This window comes from Humulus lupulus, chromosome 3 (genome assembly GCF_963169125.1).
Source record: "Humulus lupulus chromosome 3, drHumLupu1.1, whole genome shotgun sequence".
Classification (NCBI taxonomy): Eukaryota; Viridiplantae; Streptophyta; class Magnoliopsida; order Rosales; family Cannabaceae; genus Humulus; species Humulus lupulus.
In genome coordinates, this window is record NC_084795.1 from 47,824,714 (window position 1) to 47,833,749 (window position 9,036).

The window sequence follows — 9,036 nt, forward strand, 5'->3', positions numbered from 1 at the left end:
CCAAAACAACAGACTTCGATGCTGCCAAGGCCGAGATAGAACTCCAGAAGATCGAGACCAGTGCTGCCAAGGCCGAAGTCGAGCGTTTGAAGGAAGAAAAGAATCCTGCCTTTGAAATTCTTGATGACGAGAATAAACGCATGCTTGAGTAGTTTAAGGTCAAGAAGGATTGGGCTACTGACCAAGACATGTACATGATGTGGTCTCTGAACCCTGACATTGACACCTCATTCCTCCAGGACAAAGAAGAGGAGTTCATCTCCAACTGGAAGGCTCGGTTGACTGAGGAGGAGGTCACAACAACCACTCAAGATGGCGGGAATAGGGTTGAGAAAGGCGAGGAAGCTGAGTCCAATTTGGTCAAAAAAATAAACTACTTCAAATAGGGTTGCGTCCCTTAGAATTTCTTGTAATTATAATTTTTGTGCCCTTGGGGCAAAGACAATTTATAGCTCGATTTTGAGCTATCTTAATTATCAACTTATAGCAATAGTAATTTTTATGCACACAATTTTCTAGCTCAAAAATCTTTATGCACTCAATTTTACTTTTAGCTTTTTGCCTTAATATTATGCTTTATATTTCTAGATCAAAATATTTCGAACTTGCCACTATTAAGGACTTGCTTTTATATTTTTTTATTCGCACAAATATATCTATTGGATTTAGGTTCAAATATCAATGCATTCATGCACAGTTTTTTCAAAGTATCCATGTTCGACTTCGTTATTGTCAAGGTCAAACCATATTTTTACCATGCACTTGAAAGTACTTAATTGGCATGTAATTTTAGTAGTCTAGTTATACTTTCCTTTTTTCAGTCACTTTTCCTCTTCCTCGAGTATGGCCTTAAGGTTGCAAGGTCGAGACTTATTTGCAAAATTTTCCAGCCCTAGTGTCGACTTAGTTGGTTTATCTAGAATTCCAACTTTATATCGTCGATTGGGTTTTGCTAGTTTGTTCCAAATTTATTTAGCTCGCGTGGATGGTTTATAATCCATACACTTATTTTCATATCGGGTTAATAATCGATACATAAACTTATTTTATTTAAGTTATATTTTTTCAAAGCTATGGTATGATTGTATACCACTTATGCCCATTTAATATCCTATGATTGTGATCTTAGGTTATTAAAATTTGAGGGTTTGCAAAAAAGTATAACAATAAACCATACAACTTTTAATCAAAATTCATAATTTTATTGATAAAAGGGAAAGAAATCAAGCAATTGCTTGGTTACAATGAAAACATCATTCCTACATTACTGATAATAAGGTCGTAGATGTTCACCGTTCCAAGCTCGCAGAACCAATTCTCCATTTAACCTTATCAGCTTATACACTCGAAGTCGAATAATGGACTCGATCTAGTAAGGTCCTTCCCAGTTAGGCCCAAGTACCCCAGTGGACGGGTCTCGTGTAGCAAAGAATACACGCCTTAGCATCAGGTCTCCCAATCCAAATTTTCTATCTCGGACCCTCTTGTTAAAATATCTAGTAGCCCATTGCTGGTATGCAAAAATTTTCAATTGGGCTTCATCTCATCTTTCTTCAATGAGGTCTAGACTTTCTTTGAGCTGGGATTGGTTTGAGGCCTGATTGTATGCATCGTGCCATATTGTTGGGATTTTGACCTCAATTGGCAACATGGCCTCGCATCCATAAGATAATAAGGTCGTATTGTTGGGAAGTTCGCGCTATGGTTCTATAAGCCCAAAATACTTGAGGCAACTCCTTTGGCCATTTCCCCTTTGCCTCTTCCAACCTTTTCTTCATGGAGCTCTTTAAGGATTTATTGACTGCTTCGACCTGGCCGTTTGACTAGGGATGGCCACAGAGGAGAAAATTTTTATTATCCTATTTTTTTGCAGAAATGTGTAAATAAATCACTGTCGAACTGGGTCCCATTATCTGATACTATCTTTCTGGGCATCCCATATCTGCAGACGATATTCTTTACTACGAAATCTAGGACTTTCTTTGAGGTAATAGTGGCCAAGGGTTCAACTTCGGTCCATTTTGTAAAATAATCAACTGCGACCACAACATACCTTACTCCACCTTTTCCAGTTGGCAAGGAGCCTATGAGGTCAATTACCCATACTGCGAATGGCCATGGGGAGCTCATCATGGCGAGCTCAATGGGTGGAATTGAGGAAAACTGCTGACATTTATCACATCGTTTAACATACTCGAACGAGTCTGCCTTGACCGTGGGCCAGAAGTACCCATGCCTTATCACCTTTTTCAATAAACTATGCCCCTCAGTGTGATCTCCACAAAATCCTTCCTGGATTTCTTCCAAAATCTTTTTTTGCCTCGGGAGGAGTTATACACCGAAGTAATGGCATATAGTATCCTCTTCTATAAAACTTCCCTTCCACAATAGTATATCTTGGAATTTGGTACATCATCTTTCTAGCCTCATTTTGGTCTACTAAGAGACTTCTGGTTTCGAGGTAGTCAACTATTGGGGTCATACAGGTTGGTTGTAAGTCAATCATACATACGTCTTCTTCGTCAGGCTCGTTAATACTCAGGGTCGATAGAAATTCTATTGGGACCACGTTTAGTGTGTCAGCCTCGTTAGTTGTGGCAAGCCTGGCTAATGCGTCTGCATTAGAATTTTGCTCTCGGTGGACTTGTTCTATTGCGTAGAACTCAAACCCTCCGAGTGCTGCCTTTACCTTCTCTAGGTACGCGACCATTTTTATACCCCGAGCCTGATACTCCCCCAAGACTTGGTTAACAACCAACTGAGAATCGCTATAACAATGTATGGCTTTTGCTTTGAGCTCAGTGGCTATCCGAAGTCCTGCTAATAATGCCTCGTATTCAGCCTCGTTGTTTGACGCCTCGAAGCCAAACCTTAATGTCAAGTGGAAGCAATTTTCTGTTGGGGTAATTAGAATAATTCCTGCCCCCTATCCATTTTCATTAGAGGATCCATCGACATAAAGTTTCCACAGCTCACGAGCTGGGGTTACAACTTCGTCATTGGAGATCCCAGTACATTCAACAATAAAATTTGCCAGAGCCTGTCCTTTGATTGTCATTCTTGAGTGATAAGTGATCTCGAACTGTCCGAGCTCAACAACCTACTTTAACAGTCTTCCGGATGCTTCAGGCTTGGATAAAACTTGCCTTAGTGGCTGGTCAGTTAATACATGGATATGATGTGCTTGGAAATAGGGTTGGAGCTTTCGAGATGCGTGCATCAGGCACAGAGTCAGTTTTTTACATTAATGGGTATCTCGATTTTGCCCCCAGTAATCTTTTGTTGTTGTAGTATACATGTTTTTGTATTTTCTAATCCTCTTGTACCAGTACCGCACTAATGGCGTGCTCGGTTGCAACAAGGTATAAGTACAAAATATCTCTTGTAATAGGTTTAGACAAGATCGGTGGTTCAACGAGGTGTTTCTTAATGTTTTGAAACGCGAGCTCGCATGCCTCCGACCACTCAAATTTCTTGCCCCCACTTAAAAGATTAAAGAATGGAAGCCATCGATCTGTAGATTTCGAGATAAACCTACTTAAGGCTGCCATTCATCCAGTTAGGCTCTGGACATCCTTATGTTTTCGAGGTGAGGGCATGTCTATCAATGCCTTGATCTTGTCTGGATTAACCTCTATTCCCTGAGAATTTACTATAAATCCAAGGAACTTACCCGAAAATACTCTGAAGGAGCATTTTTGTGGGTTAAGTTTCATATTTTATTTTCAAAGTACAGCAAAACACTCAGCGAGATCATCCACATGGTTATTATTATGTTTTGATTTGACCAACATATCGTCCACATAAACTTCCATGTTATTCCCTATTTGTTCAGCAAACATCCTATTTACCAGCCTTTGGTATGTGGCTCCAGCATTTTTAAGCCCGAAAGGCATGACGTTGTAGCAATACAATCCCTTTTTCGTCACAATGCTTGTATGTTCTTTGTCAGGTGCATGCATGGCAATCTGGTTATATCTAGAATAAGCATCCATGGACGACATGATGACGTGGCCTGCAGTGGCATCTACGAGTTGATCTATTCGAGGCAAAGGAAAGCAATCTTTGGGGCATGCCTTGTTGAGGTATGAATAGTCGATGCAGGTTCGCCATTTGCTGTTGGGTTTTGGGACCAACACCGGATTGGCGATCCAGTCAGGATAAAAAGCATCTCGTATAAACCGATTTTCTTTTAACCTTTTGACCTCCTCTTCGAGGGCCTTTTTTCTGTCATCATCCAGGAGCCTTCGTCTTTGCTGCTTTGGGGGGAAGCTTTTATCAATGTTAAGTACATGGCTTATGACATTAGGAATAATTCCTACCATTTCCAAGTGCGACCATGCGAACACATCCTGATTTTCTTTCAAAAAGCAAGTTAATTGCTATCTTGCATTTTCTGAAAGGTTTTTTTTTTCCTATTTTTACCACCCTTGTGGTATCCTTTTCATCGAGCTCGACTTCTTCGAGCTCTTCCAGTGGTTCGAGATCGACCCTTTCTTCGACTCTAGGGTCGATCTCCTCTTCTATCTTGAAGATGGATCCGTCTATCTTCTGAATGACCACAAGTGCCTCAACACTTGTTTGGTTTTTCCCCCTTATGTAAATGATGTAGCATTCCCTTCCCGCGAGTTGGTCTCCCTTCAGCGTCCCGATGCCACTATACGTCGAGAAGTTGATGGCCAGATGCCTAACAGACGATTCCGCCCCCAGCCCAATCAGGGCGGGTCTCCCGAGCAATATGTTGTAGGCCGACGGGGCATCCATCACTATGAACTCCATCATCTTGGTTACTGAGACTGGATAGTCTCCCAAGGTCACAGGAAGTTCAATGGATCCCGTACAGGCAATCCCTTCTCCTGAAAATCCGTGCAATGTGGTCGCACAGGCTTTCAAATATCAAAGCATGAGTCCCATCTTTTCTAGAGTGGCCTTGTAAAGGATATTCACAGAGCTCCTATTATCAATCAGGACCATGCATACCCTCCTGTTCGTGAGCTGAAGCATGATGAAAAGAGGGTCATTGTGAGAAAATTGGACGTGTGATGCATCATCTTCTATAAACGCGATGAGTTGAGTTTCAACCCTTTGCTGCTTTGGAGCTCGTGGTTCGGGTTCGTAAGGAGAACCATCCCCAGTCTTTAGCTCATTAACGTATCTTTTTTGGGCGTTCCTGCCTGATCTTTAGCTCATTCTGTTATCACCGCAACACATAATTATAATCCCAGAACCTACTTCACTATGGATGAATATTTAAGATATGCAAACTCCTCTAACATACACATGTATAATATTAAAAAGAATAAAAGAATATACATCTTCCAATCAATAGTAAGCTTTTCTAATGCTCCTCATTAATTCCACTACCTAAAAATAAAATTAATGCTTGAAATATTATAACATGGAATATATTGTACTCAAAAGTAATACAAGTATGAATGGGAACCAAAAAAAGTGTTGTGCTCAAATAAATGCTAGTCCAAAAGAATGAAACTTAGAGTCCAATATAACTATGAATTATCAACCAATATGCTAATGTCAAACTTTTGTTTTGTTTTTGCACATGCCTATTATGTAGAATGTAATGACATGCTTGCTTGCTTCTTATGCTCACTTCTTGGCTCTTGGCAATAATCATTATGCAACAATTACAAATAATATAAAAATCAAGCCAAAATACTATACATAAAAATATAATGTTTTGCATGTAATACTATAATACATGTTTATTTAACATGTTTGCTCAACAATTCATACCTTTGTCAAAGGAACCAAGAAGAAATAATACACGTTTCAATACAAGAACCCAAACAAAAGTTACTAATTTATTCAATACATTACTACTAGTCAAGTCATCAAGGAGCAATTGTTAAACAATATCCAATATATGAAACACACAAGAAGTAAGCTAAGATGTGTCAACAATCACCATTTAAACAAGAGAATACATACAAGTAAGTCAATATTCAACAAATACATTAAAAACTAAATACTTTTTTTAAAAATATTTTTTCATACTCAATAGTTCCAATGAACTAATTTTATCTCTCTAATACTTTATATCAAAACAAAATCAATAAATTAAAATTTTCAGACTAAAACAAGACAAAGAAAATACAAAGTATCAATGCAATACACTAAGTGCATTTCATCAAACACTTTGTGTGCAACTCAAAATCCAAATTGAAACACATAGTTATTTACCAAAATACATCCATAAATGACAAAATTAAAAGTAATGTGCATATAAATGAATGTTATTTTGCATGAAAAGGGTATACTAACCTTGAATTTATAAGAACAATTTTGGACCCTAAAATTTGAGATTTTAGGGTTTTAAACTTTGAAATCTTTAAATCTATACAAAGAAATCAAATAATAGATCAAAAATACAATTAAACACATATAAAACATAGCTTTCCATACCAATATAGAAAATAAATGGGATGATATAACCTTGGGCAAAGATGGAGAAATTTAATTGGCTAGAGTACCTTGGAAGATGGAGGAGTTGTCGGCGTCGCATGGTGGCTGGAGAATCGCCGATGTCGCACACAGTGGCTGGAGGGGCTCTTCACTTTGATGACAGTCATGGTGGCTGGAAGATGGAGTAGTCGCACGAGACAGAGAAAGAGTAGTCGCACGAAAGAAAGAGGGAACAAAATTAAAGGCTTGTGTATGTGGGGGAAAAATTAAAAACTATATATATTTTTTTAAATGGAGCAATACCGATAGCTATAAGCTGTCGCTATTGGCTCCAATAGAAATGTTGACCGCGTTTTTGGCCAACGACGTGAGAACGTCAAAAACGACAAACCTTCAAGAGAAATAAAACGACATAGACATTTTTGAACAGAAAGTAAATAACACACGCAATTTTTATAGTGGTTCAGCCCCAATATGTTGGTAATAGCCTAATCCACTTAGAGTTGTGATTATAGATCTGTACTCAAGATCAGATGAACTGAGCCAACTGAGTTTCTTCAGTACAGATTACAAGAATACAAGAATTCGTTATGATACCAACACTTTCTCTCTCTAGAAAACTCAGACCCAAAATTTCCCAAAAGTCTCTCAAAAGAAGAGGAACCCCTTTTCTGATCCCATAAGCCATGTATTTATAGGCTTAGGATCATACATCTGATATCCCCTAGAATCGGGATATTTTATTATATTTATTACATTTAAATTACAAAAAACATTCAAAATGTAACAAAACCCCCAATTTGTGGGAAGAATGAGAGATTCCTGCACATGCCAAGACCGGTTCTTGTTGAAGCCGTTTCTGGGAATCTTGACTTAGTCCTCCTCTATCTGGTCGACCCATATCTCCTACTGACCATTCATGCAAGTGCTGGTCGGACACATGCATGCTGGACATATGCAAGTGCTGGTAGGACATGCACTTGCTGGTAGGACATGCATTTGTTGGTAGGACATGCACTTGCTGGTAGGACATGCATTTGCTGGTCGGATATGTGCATGGTGGTAGGACATGCACTCCTCTTGTCTAACATGGCACTCTCCTCTAGCATGCCATGTCTCTCCTCTAACATGGCACTCTCCTTTAGCATGCCATGTCTCTTGTCTAACATGGCACTCTCCTCTAGCATGCCATTTCTCTCTTTGGACAACCATGCACTTGCTGGACATATGCATAAGGACCAGACCTTTTGGACTCTCCTCGGACCAAATTCTTGGGCTCTCCTCGGACCACACCCTTGGGGTCTCCTCGGACCACACCCTTGGGGTCTCCTTGGACCAAGGTCCAACCACACCTCTTGGCTCTCCTCGGACCAAGGTCCGATCACACCTTGGGCTTTCTTCCGACCAAAATCCGACCGGGCACACCCTAGCCCAAGTACTCTCCTCGGGTGCACTTGTGCACTTGCTTGGACATGACACCTCTCAAGCAGTCAAAACTCTTCATCAGTCTACCAGGTCACTTTATCACAACTCTGAAGAGTCAATGTATTTATTGACTATTAATGTGTCTTTTACTGCCACTTGTCACCTCTATTGCCACGTCATCGATCTCCAATTTTTGGGGATAACAAGAAACATTTTATAGCTGTCGGTATTGCTCCATTATGTCGATTTATAAAAAATGTGTAAACATATATTAAAAAAATATATAACTAATAAATTTATATATTAAAATTATTTTACAATATTTTTCCAATCAATAAAACAACTCATTTTAACTAATACTAATTTTATAAATATGTTAAACAATAATATAGTTAAATGGGTTTATACTTTTTTGGACCCTGTGTTTTTTTTCATTACATGTTTGGACCCTGTGTTTTGACAAATTACTTTTTGGACCTTATGTTTTGTAAAATAGTTAAAATAGAACCCTAAACTCAATTTTGATGAAGAAAAAATTGAATATAACAACACATTTTTTAAGCAGAATGATTTTATTTTTATTCTGAATTGTTAGTTTGGTAAATTATTTGTGATTTTAGTTGAAAAAACATTGACCAAAATCTGGTTTAGGGTTCTATTTTAACCATTTTACAAAACATAGGGTCCATAAAGTAATTTGTCAAAATACAGGGTCCAAACAGGTAATGAGAAAAAATACAGGGTCAAAAAAGGTATAAACCCTAGTTAAATTAAATTAAAGTATTGTTACTCTTAATATCATAATTAATTTAAAGTCTGATATAAAAAATTATTATAAAAACAAGAGTTAATAATATGAAAAATTTAGAAACAAAAAAATATCTAGTTTTAAAAGTTTTTAATAAATACATATTTATATAATTTAGTTTATTTTTAAAATTTTATTATTCATTAATTATATTTAAAAAAAAATTATTTGAATTTTGACGACATTTCATTGAGCTTTTATTAACTGTCGGGGTTGAGGTAAATAGCGACAGTTTTTAACTGTTGGCATTGATCTTGAATTAACTGTCAGCGTTGGGGTCAATAGCGACAATTTTTAACTGCCAGCATTGGTCTCAAATTAACTATTGGTATTGGGGTCAATAGCGATAGTCAAAAGCAACGGTGACAGTTACTAACTAT